A 23187-nucleotide genomic window follows, 5' to 3' on the forward strand; every position below is an offset into this window, starting at 1 on the left:
GTGGAATCACAGAGAAAGTGTGTGTTAGTACCAAGAGTAGAATTCCAGAGTTTCTGGCTTCCATTCCTATGTTCCAGCCCCTGGACCATACCTTTTCATCAAAGAAATAGAATTTATCTTATTATAAATTGCAGATTGTCTCTTTCATTACAATGAAATAAAATGGATTCCTTCTGAAATGTATGAACATTATTTTTAAAAATGAGCTTTACTCATTTCCACTGACAGGATGGGAACTTAGATAGGCTTGGCAGAATTTTTTTATATATATAATTTTGACAAATTTTTTTTTTTAGATTTTTAATAATTTTTTTAAAGATTTTTATCAGTTTAAATTTTCACTTTTGTAGGAAATTATGGGGAGGTCTGTCAGATAATAGTGAGTCAGCCAATAATTATTTAATGACAGTAGAAGTTGAGATTCAAAAAGTTAAAGCTTTATAACCATTAAAATACAAATGGTCAACATCACTTGTCAAAATACACACACTAAATATCCTTAAATCAAATTCAAATAAGTTCTCAAGCAACATTTTTCTTACTTTGCCTATCTGTAAATTTCAGTTATCAATAGAAATATTTTAATTGTTTTGTTTGTGTACAGTGAAATCAACATTTACTGCCATATACCAATAAAAAACATAATCCTTCTAACGTTGCAACAGAAAGGTGTCTAAAAAAATGTAAAATGTTCTTCAATAGTGTTTAATACTAGTGCTAAATGTAATTGTAGATGCCCTGAACTTGGATCAGTGAAGCCAGTCAGTGGAAGGAGGATCAGGCCCATAATGACTACTCTTCAATCAGGACCTGATCTTGCAAGGTACTGAGACCCCTCAACTCTTGGCCTTCAAATAGGAATTGTTGGGTATTCGCAAATTGGGGCTATCAGTCGTTACTTAAGCAAAAACCCCATCAAAGTCAGTTCTATATATTATGCCCATATTTTTTTCATTCTAATGAAGTGATTCATGCCAAATTAAAAGTGATCCAAGATCTTAAAAAATAACACTATACGGCTCAATAATGATATAAATAGGTATGAGTCAGAGCAACTGTAAAAAAGTGATTGGCTCAGCCCTGTACTTAGAAAGTATTTGGGACATTATTAATCATTTGGAAGAAGTACAATGAATGGCACAGAAACAGATACAAAAATAAACCACAATAAATGTGGGGTTTAACTGCTCTCTAGTGGATTTGTGAGTAGTATCATCAGTATAAGCAGGATCTACATTCAAAAAAAGTAATCTCTCAGACATTTTGACATGAAGAAACAGAATCAAGTACTTCCTATACATCTGAGTTCAACTGCTGCTTCTCTCTGGCTATCTCTCTCATCTCAATTTCACTGAATTACAGAAAGGCTAAGTCTGAGTATCAGAACATAGATGTAACTTTTAAAAAATGCTCTTACCATGTGCTGTGGTGAGCAGTATCTCGTTATATATTCAGCACAACTATAGGGGCCAATGTTTACCTTAGCTTCATGTTGGAAAATCAGTGTTTGTTATAACTTTCTGCTTTGGAAAAAATAGTTAAAAGTTGTTCTTGAAAATACAGTGCTGATTTTCTTAAGCTAATACCTTAGGGAAAGGACACACAGAGATAAACCTCTACTGCTTCTTTGGTATATGTACTTCATTAGAAAAATAACTTGAACATATATAAAAAAGGCCAGATCCTGCAGAGCCTACTCAGAAAAAAATGCAATTGTTTAAAATGGGAGCAGGGTCAGGTAAACACAGTGTGTCCAAACATAAACCCACATGTGCATAGGTCTCAGTACTGCAGTGAGAGTAGGGTTGTCACGAACTATACAAGGTAGAGAGGGTCCTGTTTTGAGCTTAAGCTATGGAGTGCTCAGGACAGTTCTGAGGAAAGGCTGTGGAAAGATGCCATTTTCCCCCCCATCCCTTTCCTCAGTCCTCGTAAAGGCTGCTCAAATCTGCACTGGCTACTAGCTGTCCGACGAAGTGAGCTGTAGCTCACGAAAGCTTATGCTCAAATAAATTTTTTAGTCTCTAAGGTGCCACAAGTACTCTTCTTTTAGCTGTCCCCAGCAGTCTTTCTAGCAGCCAAGGATTGATGGGGCACAGGGACTCCAACTAAACCACCCCAGACGGTAGTGTAGGAGCTGCTAAAGTGGTTCTATGCCATCCAAGGTTTACTCTTGAAACCTCAAGTAGGTAGGTAAGCCAGATTTAGGGCTGCTTTTCATTACAGTAGTAGCACAAAACTGCTGCAGCACAGCTGAAGGTCTGGCCTATAGGTCTAACAAAATCTCCAGCAAAATGTATCTACCTTACACATGTTCACTGCTGGATGGGTCATTTCTGGAAAAATTTTAGAACAAATTCTGCAGTTCTCTTCCTCCACCAATAATTTAAAAAAATCAATGCCATATTTCATGAACAGTCCCACAATACCTAAACTGATGCCTGTTCCTTCTAGCTCACAAGGTGTTATTGTAAATGACAGACAAAATATGTTAATTTAAAAAAATTATGGAAAAAATACCACCTTCCATTTCTATAGTACCTCACTGAAATATGTGGAATTGCCTTTACAAACAATTAAGTCTCACTACACTCCGATATTGTAGAGCAGATAACTAGCACTATACAACTTGTTAAGACAAGTGAATGGAGGTTAAGCAGAGAGGTTAAGTGTCCTTCCTCTTTGTCAAATAGAGAATTAATAACAAAATCAGAAATAGAATTCTCTGCTCTAACTACTGGAAATCAGAAAATATCGTAGGAATACCCTCTTATGTCAATGCATTTTTATAGACATATCTATAGTGCCCTTCAGTGTGAATTCTCCATCACTGGCAACTTTTAAATCAAGTTGGATGTTTTTCTAAAAGAGCTGCTTTAGTTCAAAGGGAAGTTCTGTAGCCTGTGTTAGACAGGAGGTCAGACTAAATGATCACAGTGGTCCCTACGGGCCTTGGAATCTATGAAACCATATTATATGAGCACCTTGGATATTACCTGCAGCTTTTGGGGTTTGATCCAAAACCTGCAAAAGTCAATGGAAGACTCCTGTTGATTTCAATGTATGTTAAAGCAGACCCATAATGAATTATTATTTATTATTATAGTAGTGCATATAGGCCCTGATTGAGGCTGGAGCCTCCCCCCACCCCTATGGTACTAGGCATTGCAACGAATGCATTGTAACAAAGATTTTCTACCCCAACAAATTTACAATGTCAATAGACAAGACAGTCAAAGGAAACAGTATTATCCCTATTTTACAGATAGGGAACAGAGAAATTAAGTGATTTGCCAAAGATCAAGGCAGGCTGTGGTACAGCCAAGAACTGAACATAGATCTCCTGAGCTCTGGTTTAGTGCTTTCATCACAGTATCAACCTTCCTCTCTAACTGAAACCCAATGTATATCACTCAAACCCAATGTATATCACTTGAACAGTGATAGCAATACAAAGTAGTCCTTATTATACATGTCTAACAGAAAATGTTAAATTTGAATCCTCACAGCATTCTTCTGAAATAGGTAAGCGATATTATGCTATACCCACTTTACAGATGGGAAAAGCAAGTCTCAGAGGGTATGTCTACATTGTGTCTGGGCATATGCTTCCCAGCCTGGGTAGACAGATTTTTTGCTAGATCTGTTTGACCTAACACACTAATATAGCTGTGTGGACATTGCAGTAGGGGCGGCAGCTTGGGCTAGCCCTCTGAGTCCAAGCCCACCTGATCTCCCGGGTCCAAGTTTGGGTGACCAGCCTGAGTCGCTGCTCATGATGCAATGTTCACACTGCTATTTTAGCATGCTAGCTTGAGTAGAGCTGAGAGGTACACTCACAACTGTAATGTAGACTACTGAAGAGGTTAAGTGACTTGCCCAAGGTTACATGCATAGTGAGTCAGTGGTGGAGTTCTTAACTCCCAGCGTCAGGCTAACTTTTGCAGAACATGCTGCGCTTGTGTTAGTAAGAAGCAGGGTATTTTTGGTAATAGTGTAAGGAACGTTTGAGGCTTTCAAATACACCGTCATATAAATAAGACAGCCAGATTTTTCTCTAAGGGATGTAATTTGACTGTGAAGAGCATTCATCCAGCATGGAAAATTTTATCCCAAACAGTTAAAACTTGGCAAAATTATAAGCAAATGAAAACTGTGTTTTACAATGGAAAGTGTTGGATAACCTTAACTATAGATGTTGCTGCCTGTTCTAGGTTAAGGCTATTAAGGTGCAGTAATATTTGTACCATGGTTAAGGTTGCATTACAGTATTCAGTTTTACAAGGCACTCTAAACCTTTATTTTGTAAAAAATCTCATTGAAATGGCAAATCTCAAACCACAGAATATAAACTTTGAGCACTATTTGAATTTTTCATTGTGGTTTTATGAAAAATTGATACGAAAAGAATAATGTAGGTTCACATATCAGTGCTTTTGGTGTTTCCCCCTCACACAGAGGATTGTCTCAGTTTTTTGCAAGAAATTTCAGAACTCTCTGAGATCAGTCTTTTGGTCTCATTATTGCTCTTCATGTGTTGATTCCTTGAATATCATTTACACAGAAGTAGTGTTTGCCTATACTATAGGGTATTTTACAACTTTGTAGCCTTAATGGAAAATATGTACCAAAGCAAACCCACCAAATTTTAATTTGATGACAAAACTGCCACATTACAAAAGAGGGACTGAAACTACGGCTTGTCTACCCAGGGGCACTCAGGAAAGTTACGACAAATCAAATAAAAGGGGTGAAGTTAATGCACATAAATTAAAACACATTTAACCCATAGTGGAAGCTATCACTCAGGAGTAAAGTGGGTTTAGTTTGCTTTAGCTTAACCCTCAAGCTATAGCCAACTAAAACCACTTTACTCCTGAGACTGAGGCCTGGTCTACACTACAAAGTTAGGTCAACATAAGTCACCTTGCATCAATCTAGTTGTGCATGTGTCTAGACTCAAATTGTCTCCCATCAATGTAAGCACCCCATTACAGCAAGGCAATAACATCACCTCCCCAAGCGGCATTGAGCTATGCAAGTATAGGCACTGCATGACCTATGTCAATCTTAACAGTCCTCCAGCTGCTGTCCCACAATGCCCAACACTCACCGCTCTGGTCACAATTGTTAACTCCACTGGCCAGTGGTCACAGAGACTGGAAGCCACCCCACCCCTTTGAAAAAAAACAAACACACACACTTATATTTGAAAAGCCTTTTCCGGATTGCCCATCTTGGCAAGCACACCAAGCATCTCTCCCTTTTTGTGTGCAGCTACCCAAGCAACCATGCTGGCTACATGCTCCAGATGTGCTCCTGCCTGGAGTAGACAGGAAATATTGGTTCTCCTTGGCCAGTGGGGAGAAGAGGCTGTGTAGGCACAGCTAGGGAGCAGTCATAGAAAAGTAGATAGCTATGAGCAGATTGCACCAACGACGCAGGTGAAAGGGTACAACAGGGATCAACAGCAGTGATGCATGAAAGCGAAGGAAGTGTGGCAGGCATACCAGAAGGCCAGGGAGGCCAACAGTCAATCTGGTGCCAATCTGCAGACCTACCACTTTTAGAATGAGCTGCATGCCACTCTTGGAAGAGAGCCCACCAGCACCCCACAGACTACCATGGATATCCCCAAGGAGTTCAAGACTTAGATCCCTGCCATGAACTGCAAGGAGAACAGTGGAGCACATGCAACCCAGGGAAAGGAGAGGGGTCCAGCTATGCTGCAAGTCAGGACCTGTTCAAGGCTCCGCAGCAGTCTAGCCAGTCCAGGCAGCCATGCACATGCAAGCCTGATGCAGAGGAAGGAACCTCGGGTAAGGGTTTGAATGCATTTTCCATTGCAGTGTTTAAATGTACTGATGGCGCTCAACCCCAACTTTGCTGGACATTAGTATTGACTTTTCACTGTTTTACTCATACTAGAAGTAATGGTACAACAAACAGAGGTAGAACTGTTGTCTGATTTTCATTCCCCAGTAAGGTTAGACGGGTGGAGTCCATGCAGAGCAGTTTGTTTACGTACATAGGGATGTCCCTTGAATCCTCCTGAGAGATCTTGGTTAAACTTTCATGGAGGTACTCTGCAATCCTCTCCCGAAGGTTTCGAGGGGTATCAGCGTTAATACTTCCTCCCCAGTAGGACACTTTCCCACCCCAGTCTATGATGACTTCAGCAGTAAACAGACTGGCAGCATATGGGTCTGAGTAGCTTTGGGATGCCCACAGCAGCTGTGCTCTCTGTGCCTTTGTTACCATCAGCAAGATATCAGCTAAAATCTCCACCACCTGTGGAAAACAGTGCCAGTATTCCATGCCAGTGCCCTGCACTTGTACACATGGAAATAGGGGCTGAAATTTTATTGTTTCATGCGGCCGAACAATTCCCACCTCATTCCACCCTCCACCCCCATCCTTGCTCCCCCCCCCCCACACACACATGCACGTGCTGGGCTATACCCATGGCTGGCACTGGAGAGCAGTGCTGTACAGAGGCGCTCCAAAGCTGAAATGCCAATCGGCATGTCTTGTTTAAAACTTTAAGGATGCAAGGAAAGGGAGTTCTAAAACTTAAATTTCACCTTCAGTTTTAAATATAAATATGATACCTCTGTGTGTTTTACCTGTAGCTGTTGTGGCCTTGAGTGTCCCCTCTCTGCACCTGGGGAATACCTGACCATAATAAGGAGAAGAAAGAAGAGGACACGGGAGGAGATGCTCAGTGAAATCCTGTAAGCCAGTGTTGCATCAGATTGTGAACAGAGAGCATGGAGTTAATATTTCAGGCTCTATGGTGAAAGAAAGTGTGGACAGGTGAAAGGACCAGGAGTCCCAGCAGAAAAAGGAGAGGGAGATGCACCAGGACATAATGGGGCTTCTCTGGCAGCAAACACAGATGCTGCAGACTCTTGCTGATATACAGGTCTAACAATCACAGGCTCACTTCCCTTTGCAGTCAATGGAGAACTCCATTTTAGCACCTCCCTACGCCCTCCAACATTTCAGGTGGTATCAGGGGTAGCATCCTTACCACTCCACAGGAGGCTCCAGTCAGGACAATTACAGCTTCATATACATGGACCTATGAAAGCCACAGTTGCTATATATGTAGCCAAAATAGACTGAAATGGACAGAAATGTCCTTTTCCCTTGTTAAGTGCTGTTGCAATAAAAACTTCTGAAGTAGTTAATGTATTTGTTTTTTCAATTGCACACAGTTTTTTTGCATTGGTTTTGGTAGGCAATACAATTCTATGTTTTGGAAATGAATTAATATGTATTACTTCAGCAAGCATGCTGCATAACGCTTAGCAGTACTGAAAGCGCCCACTACTTGCTAGTGTACAGGGTGGCAGACCTCAGAGGATCAGTGACAAACACAGTGTAATAATTATAAATGTACAGCAAACACCAAAAATTTTATGGGTGCCTTAACAGACAGTGCTAAATAGACAGCACACACCACACAATTCCTAACAGCATGGACGGCGGGTATCATAGGAAGGGGCTGTGCCTCTCCAAGCAGCCTAGTGTGGCCCTGCCTACGCTCTGCCCTAAGTCCAGGCCCACTCCTGTGGTTCCCAGCGCTCTGGCTGGCCCAGGCTGGCTGGCCCGCCTCTCGCAGGGACTCAGGGAAGCTGGCACTGTGGCTGTGCTGCCCAGAGCACTGGAATTGGGGACAGCCCAGCTACCGGGAGCAGTGGGGCTGGGGGCACTGCCACCCAGTGCATTGGGCCTAGCCATGCCACCCAGCCGACCGGAGCACCAGGGCTGGCCGTGCTGCCCGGAGCACCGGGGCTGGCTGTGGCGCCTGGCTGCCTAGAGCACAGGGTACTGCTGCCCAGGGCTGGGGCCTTGCCCCCCTCCCCCCGGCTGCCCAGTGCTGGGGCCAGAGGCCACAGTGGGAGTGCTCTGGGCTCCTGCGGGGGAAGGGGGCAGAAAGGGAGGGGAGGGACAGGGTCTTGGGCCCAATGGGAGGGGCAGGGACTAGTCTCCCCCAGTGGCTGGGTCACCGGCTGACCATGACTAACAGGCTCCAAAGCTGAAGGGCCACATGGAGCACAGTCCAGCACAACACTGTTGATGACTGTTAAAGGCTGGGTCCCACAGGATCACTGTTAGTATTTCAACATCACTATTGGCAATCTACCAGTAGGGAAAGAATGTTGAAGGTTTCTGAACACTCCTGTATTCTTAAAGATGTGAGCATCATGCACCATCCCAACACTTATGTCAGTGAAGGATCCCTGGTGATTAACCATTGCTAGCATAACCATAGAAAAGTAGCCCTTTCAGGTGATGTGTTCTGTTGCAAGGTGGGTTGATACCCAAATAGGGATGTGTGTGCTGTCTATTGCCCCACAACAGTTCAGGAACCCCATTGCATCAAATCCATCCACTATGTTCTGCATATTGACAGTCACATTCCTGTACAGCAGGAGATGATCAATGGCCCTGCACACTTGCATGACAATCGCCCCCAGTGATGGGGTGTATCAGAACCTTTGAGGCCCCCTGCTGGAGGCCTTGTGAACCTACCACACTCCACCCCAGGAAAGAGCAGTAGGGGTGGGCCCTCCAGACTGCATAGAGAGGCTGCAGAGAAGCAGCCAATCAGAGCCCAACAGGCTCATCTAAAAGGAGCTGGCTGGAGCTAGGGGAGTAATGATGGTGTTCCTGGCTGATGACTGGATCTTAAGCAAGACTTCAGCTCTGATGTAAGGGTGAAGCTGAAGGTGCTGGGACTAAGAGGGGAAGTGCTCAAGGAAAACAAAGCAGCAGGTAATTAAAGGGAAGCAGCCACTGGCTGCTACTTATAGGGTCCCTGAGTTGGGACCTGGAGTAATGGGGTGCCCCCCCCCACACACAGGTAGAGTGGCCTAAGCCCAAAGAAGGGGACAGAAGACCCTGAAGAGGGTCAGTGTTTAATTGAACTGGGAGGGGATTGACCTGAACTAGTGGCTCAGCTGGAGAGCTGGCATCAGGAAGGCTCACTATGGAGTGAAGAGTCATCAGGGAGGGGTCCTGGGGCACTGCTTCATAACAGAGCAGGTACTGTTGGAAGCTAGTCCAGGAGGGGCTGAGGCGAATCTAATAGGCCCTGTTAGACTGATTCAGAACCAAACCCAGGGACAGGGACATGGACCAAGACGTTGCAAAGGGCAGTGTGTGAGGCCCTGTTGGACTTGCATACTGGAATGAGTCTGTTTGTTTGTACACCTACAGCTTGTGTGTGACTCAGCAGAGGGCCCAGTCACTGAAAACCTGCTCGAGAAATTTAACCATCAACAGGGGTCACTGCAAGCAGAACAAGGTTGACAGAGTGCAGGTGCAGACATGCCTGGCTGGCAGGGGCACTCATGTGAGGTGAGTAGCTCCACTGAACCCCTGTTGTTAATTTTCTAGCTCCAAAATGATTTCCCACTGACTGGTAGCAGGCTGATGTTGCAAGCTTCCAGAGTGCCATCACCACTCGCTTCTCAACTGGCTGCGCAGCTCTCATCTCGATGTCCCCGTGTTGGAGGGCTGGGATGAGCTCAGCACTCAGATCCAGAAACGTGGCCTTACATATCTGAAAGTTCTGCAGACATTGCTCATTATCCCAAATCTATATTATGATGCAATCCCACCAGTCTGCACTTGTTTCTTAAGCCTGGGAGCAGTACTCCACCATTTACAACTGCTCTGTGAATGCTACCCACAACCTTGAAGTGCTTCCACTATGTCCCACAGCAATCAGTCCTCCATGAAAGTGTCATGTCCCCCATTTCTGTGATTCTTCTTTTAGCTCTGTAAATACTGATGTATCATGTGTCCTGTGTTTGCAACGTTCATGACAATAGTGCAGAGCTGCATGGGCTCCATGCTTCTGTCACAGATGACAGACAGCAAAAAGTGCTGTGTAGGTTTGTGGGCTTTTTAAAAAAAAGGGGTGAAAATTATGGCATATAAATGGCACTGTAAATGGGAAAAGTTGCATGACAGGAACTTGATCCCTTGTGCCAGGCTCCCCTTCATGGCTCGTTTTTTCCCATTGTGCATTGCCAGAATTTCCCAAAATACAGTGCCGCTGCCAGTGGTGAGTTGCACCACACAGTGCATGGACACAAGCACTCGTGATGAATACAAGCATAGCCCATGCAAGAAGCCAAATATGTACTTCTGCATGAGTGATCTACTAACTGCAGCAACTTTATGCTGGCCTAACTTACATCGACCAAAGGTTGTAGTATAGACACAGGCCATGTCGCCAGAACCCCCTACTGCAGATGCAGTATATGCTGACAGAAGGAGTTTTTCTGCTGGTGTAGGAACACTACCACCCTGAATGGAATTAGCTATGCTGACAGAAGCACTCTTCTGTTGGCATAGCTGTATCTGCCGTGGGAGTTCTGTCAGGATAGCTATGCCGCTGGGGGGGTTCACACTCCTGACTGACATAGCTATGCCAGTATGTTTTAAGTATGGACCAAGCCGCAGTGAGAGTTTCCACAATGGGGTTAAATATGTTCTAATTTACATGCATTAACATCACACATTTAAGAGAAATCAACTGAACTTTCCTGAGTGTCCTTGTATAGACACAGACTAATCAAATGCCCCAGTAGCCTACGGGTAAGTTCCCTGAACTGTGAAAGAGGAGACCAGAAGCTCAAATTTCTGGGCAATACCCTATGCTCATCAACTACAGACATGAATCCCAACCTGAAAATCAGGAAAGGAAGACTGTCTGAATGTCTTACCCCACCCCTCCATTTTTATTTTTTTTTAAATAAGCGAGCATAGGCCTTATGCAGTGTCACTGCTAGTTCAGAAGTCAGGTTTCTAAACATGATGAATCCCAAGCTTATTCACTGCACCACACTGCCTCTCAGAGTGACTAAACCAGTTTGGATAATCCCCTCTCTAACCACAATAAACCACACTCCTTTCCAGGGATGGGATCCAGGATTCCTGATCACCAATATTCTTCTGCTGACTAATAACTACAGTAACTCCTCACTTAAAGTTGTCCCGGTTAACATTGTTTCGTTGTTAGGTTGCTGATCAATTAAGGAACATGCTCGTTTAAAGCTGTGCAATGCTCCCTTATAATGTCATTTGGCAGCCGCCTGCTTTGTCCACTGCTTGCAGGAAGAGAAGCCCGTTGGAGCTAGCTGATGGGGGGCTTGGAACCAGGGTGGACCGGCAGCCCCTCATCAGCTCCCCGCTCCCCTAAGTTCCCTGTGCAGCAGCCGCCCAGCAGGCTATCAGTTGCCTGCAGTTCAGCTGTCCCTCCCCCCACTGCCTTGGAGCTGCTCCTAGGAGCCTCCAGCTTGCTGGGAGGGGGGGAAGAGGAGGGGGAGGAGAGAAGAAGGGGGCTAATGTCAGGGTGTCCCCCCTGTCCCCTATTGCTGCCCCCGCTTACCCCTTCTTCATATAGAGCAGGGTGGGGACGGGACAGGGCTCAGGATGGAGAGAGCTTGCTGGCCGCAGCTGCTATCTCAACTTTCTGATCTTTTTAAAGGCAGTGTACTTAGAGTGGGGTAAGCGTACTTAAAGGGGCAATATGCATTTCTCTCTCTCTTGCCCCCACACACAGGGTGTGTGTCTCTGTGTGCCGTGCTGTCTCCCCTTCCTTCATTCGTGTTGCCTTGTAGAGTGTGAGGCTACATTAACAACAATGTGTTAACCCTTGAGGGCTCAGCCGAGTGCTAGTTCATCATTTAGCAGTAAGGCATTCCATGGGAAATATCCCACCCTCTGACTTCACCACCTCAACCAAGCTTCACAATCATCATCGCTGTGTACCAGTATTAAATTGTTTGTATAAAACTTATATTGTGTGTTTGTATATACACACAGTTGGATTCGCTTAACATCGTTTCACTTAAAGTCGCATTTTTCAGGAACATAACTACAATGTTAAGCAAGGAGTTACTGTAGTTATGTAGTCCACTGGGAAAGTATGTGTGCCAAGTCCTTCCCTAATGGCTGGCTTAGAAAGGACAGAGTGATCACTCCTGTAATTCAAGTGGTAAGGGCCTGAGCTAGGGACCTGAAAACTCTGGGGTTTTAAACTGTTCCTGGTTAATGTGTGGGGTCGGTGACATGGTTGTACATGATTCACACAGTGAGGGGGGGAAAAAAGCCCACTTTATCCTAGGATTTTAAGCATAGAACCTGCTTTAATCTGTAAACTATTGTTTGAGTCACTTGCCACACCTTTTGCCTGAGTAACCCAATGGCTAATGTGTGTGTTGTGTCCCCTCTGTGCTACATCCACAGAGAGTATGAGGCTGTGATAACTCGGCTTGCATGCTCAGTTCTTTTTAGCACAATCTGTAAAAACTAATGATTTATAGCTGTGGAGGTCATGGGTTCAATCCAAATGGTATCTGTCACACAAACAGGTGTCCCATAGTGGTGGGTTTGAAGGTGAGGGATATGCTTTGCACTGGCAGGGAAGGAGAACTATAGGCAGACCTGCTGGTGTAATGCAGGTATGCTCACCCTGCAGCTACTCCTGGCTATATCCAATTTGTGGAAATCCATGAAATGCCATGGAGTGTTTCAGACTCCTTCTCAGAAGTTCCCACCCGCTGACTGCTTACATCTTTACTGCTGAACATGGATGGTTGCTCTTGGTGTACTTACTTTCATGGGGGGTGGGGCGTCAGCAGCACAGTTTCTCCCTCTGATTCCCAAGTAGATGCAGCTCATCTTTTCCCTGACAAAAATTACATTTGACAGTAAGGTTGCAGCAGGACACACTCCATCCACCTGGGAACTTAAAAGCATGGAAAGGAGATGTTAAGAGGACAGGCATATGCATTCCTTACCATCTTCATGTTGCTAACAACACACTACAGTGCTTCATAAGGCTTTCACTTCCATCTTCAACAGATAGCCAAAGGTATCCCCAACTTCATCAAACGACCAAATTCTTAACAGCAGTACTAAGGCAAAATAACCTGCCAGAGGCATGGAATGTCTGACAATCAGATGTGCTGATCATTTATATAATGATATATATGTCAACCATAGCATCTGATACTCCCTTGACTTCTCTGTCCTCTCCCGATTTGCCTCCTACTTCTCTAAGTGCCCCTTCATGTGTTTTTTGGAGGAGGATCTACATCCATGCTCCAGCTTTCTATAGGAGTTCCATAGGGCTCTGTCTTGGTTCCCTTTCTCTCTCTCTCTACCTTAAATCTAGGTAATCTCATCTGCAAACACATATGCAACTACCATCTCCATGCTGATGACTAACAGATCTACCTCGCTATTTCACACCTTGCTCCTTCTGGCCAAACTAAAATCTCGGCCTGTTTCTGACATTTCCTTGTGGGTTTCCAGCCATCAGCTAAACATGGCTAAAACAGAGCTCCTAATCTTCCCTTCCAAGTACTCCTCCCACCTACTTATTTTTCTCAATCACTGTAGACAACAGCAACATCCTGCCTGTTACTCAGGCCTGTAACCTTGGTGTCATCTTCTACTCAGACTGCTCTCTAATCCTCACATCCGGGCTACATCTAAATCTTCCTGATTCTTTCTGCATAACCTCTCTAAGATATGGCCTTTGTTATCCATCCACACAGCTAAAACTCCTGTCCACGCTCTTGCAATCTTACATCTCGATTACTGCAATATCTTTTTCTCTGGCTTTGACAAACACAGTTGTGCCTCACTCATCCATTCAGAATGGCCCTGCAAAGATCATTTCCTAGCCCTTCATTTTGACAATATCACACCTCTCTTTGAATCCCTCCTCTGGCTTCCCCTTCTCTGTTGCATTAAACAAGCTTTTTGTCTTCACTATCAAGGTCATTTGCAGCCAACCCCCTCCCCCCTTTATCTGTCATTCTTTATCAAGCTGTCTGTGCTCCCCTCTGATAGGCCTATGATGCCAGCCTCCATCACTCATTTGTTAAATTTTTCAAACAAGCACCTTTCTCACATGCAGCCCCCCACACTTGGGAGGCACTCACTGTAAACTCCCAGAGAGCTACCTCATTATCCACCTTCATATCCTTCCTTTGCCGTTATGCCTACATAAAACTTGAGAGCAGTTAGGCAGCTAGTGTGCTGAGACCGCTGCTGCTGCTGACCAATGTTGTCTCATTGTTTACTCGTACTCCCGTCTGTCAATATCTGTCTGTCGTCATCTATATTGATACTGATAAACTCTTTGGGGAAGGGACCATCTTTTTGTTCTATGTTTTGTACAGTGCCTAGCACAATGGTCCATGATTAGGGCTCCTAGGCTGTAATGTAGTACAAATAAATAAGAAGTTCATTGTTAAGCCAAAAGAAGGCTAAGAAAGATGCTGCGTGAAAGATGCTACTTGTAGGAGTAAGGACAATAGGCTCTGTGTGTGTGTCTGTTTATTTTGGAAGATGCCAGCAACTCCATTGTTAAGACTCTTATGGTCTTTTCTGTCAATTACATTTTTGGTCTCCACAGTATTCAAACATAGCAAAAATGTTCATAATTTTAAAAAAAAATAGTAATTTTCTCCTCAAATAATTTAAGCTTCTTACAAGGGACAGTCTTCTCTATGAAGAAATGTCAGTTTGAACTGTGCGTAGGTCAAAATATATATGTGTATATTTTAAAACTAATATTTTCTATTTCCTTTTTGTCTAACTTCCTGTGTGCCGAGCCCAGGTTGTTTATTCTTCTGAATGATGCAATGGGTTAACGAACTGTTTGTGGGTTATCAGTAAGGAAATCTTAAGGTACAAGGACCATAACAGTACCTTATGTTTCACTTTGATTAAACTGGTAGAATTCCGCGTAAATGGAAATTTGTGAAGGCGTATAGCCTTCGTTCAGTGAAATGCCAGAACCAAGAGGATATAGTAGGAAGTAAATTAAAACAAAGAGCTTCTCACTCTGCTGAGAGACTCCAAACATGCTGAAGTCTTCAAATTCAAAATCCAGTCTGTCTCACAAACAGGATATGCCTTTAAAAAAAGGGAAACTACTAATCTTTTTTGCGGGGAGGGAGAGGCATGGCAAAGTTGATATTTTGGGGTAGAGTGAGGAGGCTCTTGCAAGTGTGGAAGGTTTCCCATCAGATGATTATTTTATAGCTTTGGGGAGATGGTTGGGATTACTTATTGGAATTACAGATGTCTATAATTGTCTTAACATACGTCAAAGGTGCCTAGAACAGTGCTGAATTTGTTTTATAAATCTAAATTATTATTTTAAGGCAAACATTTTTTTAAACAGTAGTTCATTTTTTGTTTTTTAATGTTTTACAGGCAATGGTAAACCCAACTGCTTTTTCAAAGATAAAAATGTGAGTGCATTGTGAAGCTTCCTCCTAACCCATGAAACCAAGAACAATGTAATGCATGTAGTATTGTTTATTATACATATTGCATTAGTACCAAGGGATCTCATGCAGGATCAGGGCCCCATTGTGCTTGGTATTATATAAACACACAGGAAAATAGTTCCTTCCTGAGGAGCTTACAGACTAATTTAAGAGAAGACATAATAAATGAGTAACCAACAGGAGAGAAGTAGCAGGGCAGAAAAGGGTGACTGTAATAGGATCACACAGCTAATTAAGCTTAGCAGTTGCACTACTTGAGGATTCTGAATTACATCTGGATATCTGTAATCCACTGACCATCCTGCCTTAGTGTGTGTGGCAGCCAGATATACAAGAAGCAGATGCTCTTCAATCAGTGGGCCTAACTGGATTGTGGCTTACCTAATAGCTGTTCTTCTTCAACAAAGAAAAATAATAGTTGTCCAGAAAAAGAGTAGGGGATACTTGTAATTGGGGTAGGGAAACTTATTTTCTGACAGGCCATTATCTGTGACAAAAGTAAGTGGTGTTAAATCTCTGCCTATTAAACTCTCTGAATTTTCTGACTATTATTTTTCCTCCAAAGACCCACTTAATTGCTACATTCATTAACTCTGAGGGTGGCTTGTGGCCAGTGAGAGATCACAGTTTTCACTGAAGGCTGCTTATGTTGACGCCTACTTATGTAGGCACTCGGCTGACATACATAGGAGGCAGCAACACTTTTTTTTATATTTAATACGGGGCGATTCCTTGGTCCGCTCCACGTGGTGCACTACGCTGGGTACGTTCAGCGTGCAATGATTGTATTGCAGAGGAGTAAACCATCATAAAGAGAATCTGAAAAAAAAAAACTGTAAAAGCTTTAGTAGTCATCTTTTGCATGCTATTTATGATCATTACTTACTGGTTTACATTCCAGGATCTCCCAGTGACTCAACTGTGTGACCTAAGGCAAGTCTTCTCATCTCTCTGTACCTCAGTTTTCTCACCTGTATCATACATTGTTGGAGAAGGAGATTTGGCCAACGTGAGCACACAAACAACCCTAAGAGACAACAAACCAACTTCCAAAGTATACTTTTATTGCTAGATTTTTGCTGGTATACAAAATGAAGGATAAACTGCTAGTTGCATGAATTTTTCTCTCAAGCTGATGTAACCGTTAAATCTGAGCAATCACATCTTGTGGATGTATTGATACATCCTGTGGCCATAATATGTGTTTGACTATTTTTCCTCATGATATAAATACTGTAAGGTATACAGATACTAAGGCGATGAGTGTGAGAAATCATCACAGAGAGAAATAGATATAAATTAATTTCAGGCATAATCTCTGAAAATTTAAGGGGACTTTTAATCTGGTTGACTTTCAGTAAACCTTGTGTAAAGTTCCTGACTAGAGCTGATGGCTTCATTATGTACCTCCTTGGGCATTTGTACCTCAAATGCTACTTATAGCTTTATGAAGCAGTGTGAGCAAAATTCATTTGTCTCTAAAGCTTTGCATTTAGAGTACTCCAGCTATTGAGGTAGGGGTGATGAGCATGATTACCAGGGCTTACATGTCCATCTTATGTCCACAGTACATAATATTAAAAGCTTAGACCTTCTGTCAGTCTCTACTCTCTGTAAACTTTGTCACCCCAATCCTGAATTTGTATTTTCCTTCATATAGGCCAAAACTGCCTATTAATACCTCTATAATATTAACCACTGCCTCAGCTCCACCTCCTTTGAAATCTTCATCCACATCTTCCACTCCTTCAACTCTCACCTTTTTTTACTCTTGTACAGGCGTGGCCAACCTGAGCCTGAGAAGGAGCCAGAATTTACCAATGAACATTGTCAAAGAGCCACAGTAATATGTCAACAGCCCCTGCATCTGCTACCCCCCTCCAGCCCCCAGTGTCTCCCGTCCACTGGCAGCCCTGCTAATCAGCTCCTCCCCCTCCCTCCCCACGCCTTCTGGCCACTGCAGTCAGCTATTTCGCAGTGTGCAGGAGGCTCTGGTGGGGAGGGGGGAGGAGCGAGGGCATGGCAGGCTCAGGTGGAGTGGTGGCAGGACCTGGGGCAGAGCAGGGGGGTTGAGCAGTGAGCACCCCACAGCACATTGGAAAGTTAGCATCTGTAGCTCCAGTATCTGAGTCAGCGCCTATGCAAGGAGCCACAGGTTGGCCACTCCTGCTCTAGTACATTGTAGAACGCTACTGCAAAAGAAACATGACCACACTACTCGCAACCTGCTTAAACATCTCCACTAGCTCTATTCATTTGAGAAACTAATTCAAAATTGCCTGCCTGGCTTTTAAAATCCTGCATGTATTTTGTTCTTCAGTTACCTCTGCTCACCTAATATTGGCTGCCTCCAGGCACTTTCATAATCTCACCATTTGTGGTGCAAGAGTTTTCTCTTCTGCATCTCAGGAAAGGCCTTTCTGTATATCTGTCTCATTGAGTCTCTATTTCTAAAAAATCTCAGACAGAAGAATGTCCTCCCTTCCCTATACTTGTTAGTTTTTTTTTTCTCTTTTTGTTGCTGGAATTGATTAACTCTGCAATTGCATTATTTCATTCTTAAAACACCAGGCAACAGTGTGTTCGAAAGATGTTACAGAATACGAAGTTGTAATGTACTGAAACAGGAAATAATTTCAGAATAGGATGATTCACCCTCTCTGCAACCCCCAACTAAAAATAAAAAAAGATGATTCACTATAGAAAGTCTAAATGAGGTTTCTCAAATTAATATGCTCGCTGGATGATCATATGTGAGGCAATTCTGTGGTTCGCGTTCTGGCAATGTGGTATCATTTTACTTGAAAATGGCCTAGCAGATATATCGATTCATCCTGGGAGGTGTTTGGGGGTTTTTTTTTTTAAATTGTTGGTTACTGAATACTATTTATATAATTTAGAGTCCTTTTTTTTAATTACTTTCCCAGATATAATTCAGACTATATCTTAACATTAAGAACACACCCTATAGCTAAAAATGTAGTAAGACATTTTAACTGTATAATATATGTCCAGTTATATTTTTCTCTGTATATTTTCTACCGCTTAAACTTTAGCTGATGGAATGAATTTTAAAATAAATGCTAAGAGAAACAAATTTAAAATTGATAAAAGGAAATGCTCTTGATACAATTCATAGTTAACTAGTGGAACTCATTGCCTCAAGATATCACTGAGGCCAAGAACTAAGCAAAATTAAATAGGAATTAGACCTGTACATAGATAATGAAAACATCCCCAGTAAAAGGACAAGATGTGGGGTAGGTGGGGAAAGCTCATATAAAGCACCACGATCGAGGTATAAGCCAACCACTGACACACGGGTTAGGACGGGGTGGCCAGCCTGCGGCTCCGGAGCTGCATGTGGCTCTTCAGAGGTTAACATGTGGCTCCTTGCATAGGCGCTAACTCCAGGGCTGGAGCTACAGATGCTAACTTTCCAATGTGCTGTGCTCACTGCTCAACCCCCCTGCTCTGCCCCAGGTCCTGCCACCACTCCACCCCTTCCCCCAAGCCTGCCATGCCCTCGCTCCTCCCACATCCCCACCAGGGAGTCCTGCGCACTGCAAAACAGCTGATTGCGGCAGGCAGAAGGCATGGGGAGGGAAGGGGAGGTGCTGATTGGCAGGGCTGCTGGTGGGCGGGAGGTGCTGGGGGCTGGAGGGGGGTAGCGGATGGGGGGGCTGCTGACATATTACTGTGGCTCATTAGCAATGTTCATTGGTAAATTCTGACTCCTTCTCAGGCTCAGGTTGGCCACCCCTGGGTTAGGAAGAAACTTCCTGTATAAACAGGTTATTCCCTAAGTGTGTGTTTGGGGATTTCTTTTATCCTTGTTCAAAGCCATCTGATATTGGCCCCTGTCAGAGACAAGCTATTGGACCAGATCATTGGTCTGGTCCCATAGGAACAGAGACATTGCAGTATCTTTTATAATGTGGGAATCTGTGAATGTATGAATTCCAGTTTGCAGTATTGCCAACGCCAAAGGCTCAAAAATCATGAGGCAGACCCCCAAAATCATATTTCTGATCTAGCTCTTTATTTTGAATTCTCCTTACCCATTCTGTGAGCATGTGACAATTAGTGTCATCAGCTCTCCCAAACTGATTGATTGGGAAATGTGCTTTTTTCTTTTTTTACCTGCTACAGGAGCTCTCACCCCATCACCTGCTCATCCCCCTACCCAGCAATTAATTGTCCCCACAACAGGTCTGCCTTTGTCACCCCTGCCCCCCAGTCTTTCCTGTCTCCCCATTTACCTCCCATCAGTTCTGTTCCCTGAGCCTGAACTCTGTGCCTCGTACAGCTGCAGGGTCTCTTCATCCCTTCTTCCAGGCTGGGTGTTGCAGGGAGAGGAGAGTGGGGAGGAGCTGTCCCCCTTGCTCATGAGAGGAGATGGGAAGGTGGGATCAGAGCAACCCTGAATTTCTGGGCTTTTTCTGCTCCCTGCTCCCCTTTCCCATCCTTTGAGAAGGAAATCAGCTCCTTAGGGGAGGAGAAGAGAGTTCTGCCTGCTGTAGCAGCCCTAATTGGCTATTCTTCCCATTAAAGGGGGTTTTCCCTCAAGCATGCCTCTGCTCAAATCATGTAAAATAGGGGGTGGGGGGAAATCACAAGAATTGGTAATAGTGAGTTTGATTTTTATGAACTCTGTATGTTTATACTCTTATGGTTGCCTGGATGGATCCTTGCCTCATACATCTTGTGTTAGTGGTAGGGGGACTGGCACCTGGGTGTCTTCCCCTGAATGGGACAGACATTAAGGACCATGAACAATTAAATAACCCTCTGCTAGCAGAGCAATGGAGACTACCAGCCAAGGACAAATGACTTTGCTAATATCTTTTGTTGGATCCACTCCCACCCTTGTGAAAAAGGGAGTTGTGCACATGAATGCTGTCTGAGTGTGCCATGTGATCTCACACTGGGACTCAGCCAAAACTGTGCTTGTTAGCAGGAGGACTTCTGCCACAGTTGCCAACTTTCACATGGTAAATAAGCACCCTGACTTTCACAATAAGCCAAAAATCAAGCTAATCCTATTTCAAAACAAGCCAATTCCTAAGAACCCCAACGTTCTATGTGACTAGATTTCCCCACCCCCCCATGGCATGCAGTCTGTGACTGTAGTGGGCCTGCTGTGCACCCCTGACTCCCCCCATCCCCTTGCCTCTGCCTACCCCCCCTTTGCCAGGAGCCAATCAAAAAAAAAAAAAAAAAAAAAAGGCAACAAGCTACAAGCCAAACAAGCCAGTTCAGCCAAAAACAAGCTCAATTTCTGCATCTCCCCCCGTGTCCCCCACGGGTTTGACACGCGTGGCTCCTGCATGTGCTCAAGCAGAGACAGACGAGAACCAGAAGACAGGACTGGGCAGAAGAGGAGAGGGAAAGCAAAAGAATCTTGGACTACCTGGAAGACACTGATTAAGACCCAGAGGACTTCAGGAGGGTGAAGAGACTGAGGCAGGGTCTTGCAAACAGCAAATTGTTGTTTTCAATAGATTTGTGCATCTCTAGAGGCTTTCTAGGAGTAAAGTGTATGTATGTTTAGAAATTCCTTTGTGTTACTTACACTGTCCTGTCACCCTCAAAGAGGGAGACAGTAAACCAGAGAGTCCAGAGCTTTGGAGAAATTCAGGAAGTATGCAACAGCTACTGCGGAGGCTTGGGAGCACTGGCATTAGTTTTAGAACCTAGGCAATTGGACTGTGGAGTTTCCACTGCCAAAACAGATGTCAGACATAGGGCCTGCTCCTGAAGTGTGTACTTATAGGCCCAGAACCAGAGAGACACTGCCTACATTCTGTCCAGCCCCAGCAAGCCCAGGGCACAGGAGACCCATGGGTTGGGTCCTGTTAGGCTTGGGAAGTCCAGTCAAATGACTCGTCAAATGGACAGTCAATTGATCACCTAATATTTGACCGTGGTCAAATATTGTTGAATATTCCAGCAAGAATGCCCTGGTTTAGGCAACGGCCTACCTTTTTGATTAAGCATGGTGCCATTCTGTTTTTTTTAAAGTAGGCCTCAGTCTCTAACTAAGACTAAGCTTATTGGAGACCCATAAATTCTTACTCTTTTTTGTTACTGTTATAATAAATTAGCACTTTAACATATTTGACCATTTTTACATTGTTTGACAATATTTGACCAGTTAATTGACCAATTATTTTTGGACTGGTCAGGTGCCAGGCGTAAGTCCAGTACAGCAATAAGGTGATCGTCTAGGACAGGGAGCTCATCCGGGGTTGTAACAAGGTACAGCTAATTTAAATAAAGGTTGTAAGTATAAAATTTAAGTAAGCTTTATTTTGTCTTTTCCTCAGACTGTCTTTCAAAATTATTACACAAAAAACTTAGCGTTGCTCCACATGCATGCACGGACACATACCCACTGTACCCGATAACCTACAAAATAAATGAAAAGTGATATATAGTATTTTCCCTCTTCTCTTCAACCTATAGGCACGTACTTTACCATTGCCACAACTAATGTACACCACAGACAAAGCTTTGTAACCTTAACCTGCCCCTCTAGGGGCGCCTGCCTTCCAACCCTGTTGTGGGTGTTTAACATAGAAATGTGTTGTATTGGAAGGCAATAGCGTGGTAAAGAATACAAATAGAAGGCTGGCACCCCTAAGAGGGGCAGAGTTAAGATCTGCAGTGTGAGGGAGGTCTGTGGTGAATTGTGGGCTGAGGAGAGAGGCTATTTAGTGGTAGGTGGCTTAACAATTTCATCCCTTTCTTTTGTCAGTTTTTGTCAGGTATATATTTGTATAACCATCAACTTCTTCACAATGAAACTTTTTGTGACTTAATTTCCAAGCTTCATTTAATGCTTATGGGGTGGTGAAGGGAAGCAGATCTGTGTCAGCAGCTATACTTTTATCTCATCACAGAAAATTTTATCTATCAGCACCTGCATATAATTTCTTATGTGGCTGCATACGAAAATTATGTGCACAGCAAAAAAGTTTATGCACGTGTGTAAAATGTATGCATTGACAATTGCTGCAGATAAAATTTGGTCACGATGGATAACTGCCAAAACTGACTGTAAATCCAATTTAAAAACTTACATGCTGCAGCAGATTTATTCAGGATACACCTGTCAACCAAATCTTTTGTAGATACCTTTTATAAAAATAAGAGGTCAGACTGCTAAAGAAATAATTCAACCAGAACTCAATTTCAAAGACATTCTACTAAAAACTTTATGAAGAGAAGTCAAAGAAACTATATAGTTTTTATGCCTTTTATGTTTTCTAGCACTCTGAAATTTCTCACCAATAAACCACTTACTCTTATGCAAAAACTGGAATTTCTGGCTCATTTTAGCATGCAACCCTAACTAGGGAGACATTTCCAGGTGTCTCCATAATAAGATGACTTGTAAATTGGTTATTGTGTACTGTGTATTGGGCTTGAACAATAAGTAATATTTTTCCCAGATAAAGTGGTAATTATTTGGGGAACTACAATGCAATCTTTGTGAAGATGAATAAACTCTCCACTCTCATCCACATAGCAAATGGGTAGGATCTCTGATGGGAAATCTGTATTCTTTCCTCAGCAGTATCAGCAATGAGATTTGCATTGTGGGATGAACAGGAGAATTTTCCCCTCAGGGAAGGGTCCTTGAAAGCATTACCACAGTATTTTGATTGCAGGATGCAAGTTCAACATCAATCAGCTACAATATTTCACCAGCTATTACAGCCAGGTTTTCAAACTGTACTTTTCATCAAATTTTCTGTCCCAGTAAACTGTAATCCCTTTTAATGTAGTTCTGTATCAAAGGGGTCAGCAGTACTCATGGAGTAATGACTTATTTTCAATATGCGGA

This window comes from Natator depressus, chromosome 4 (genome assembly GCF_965152275.1).
Source record: "Natator depressus isolate rNatDep1 chromosome 4, rNatDep2.hap1, whole genome shotgun sequence".
Taxonomy (NCBI): domain Eukaryota; kingdom Metazoa; phylum Chordata; order Testudines; family Cheloniidae; genus Natator; species Natator depressus.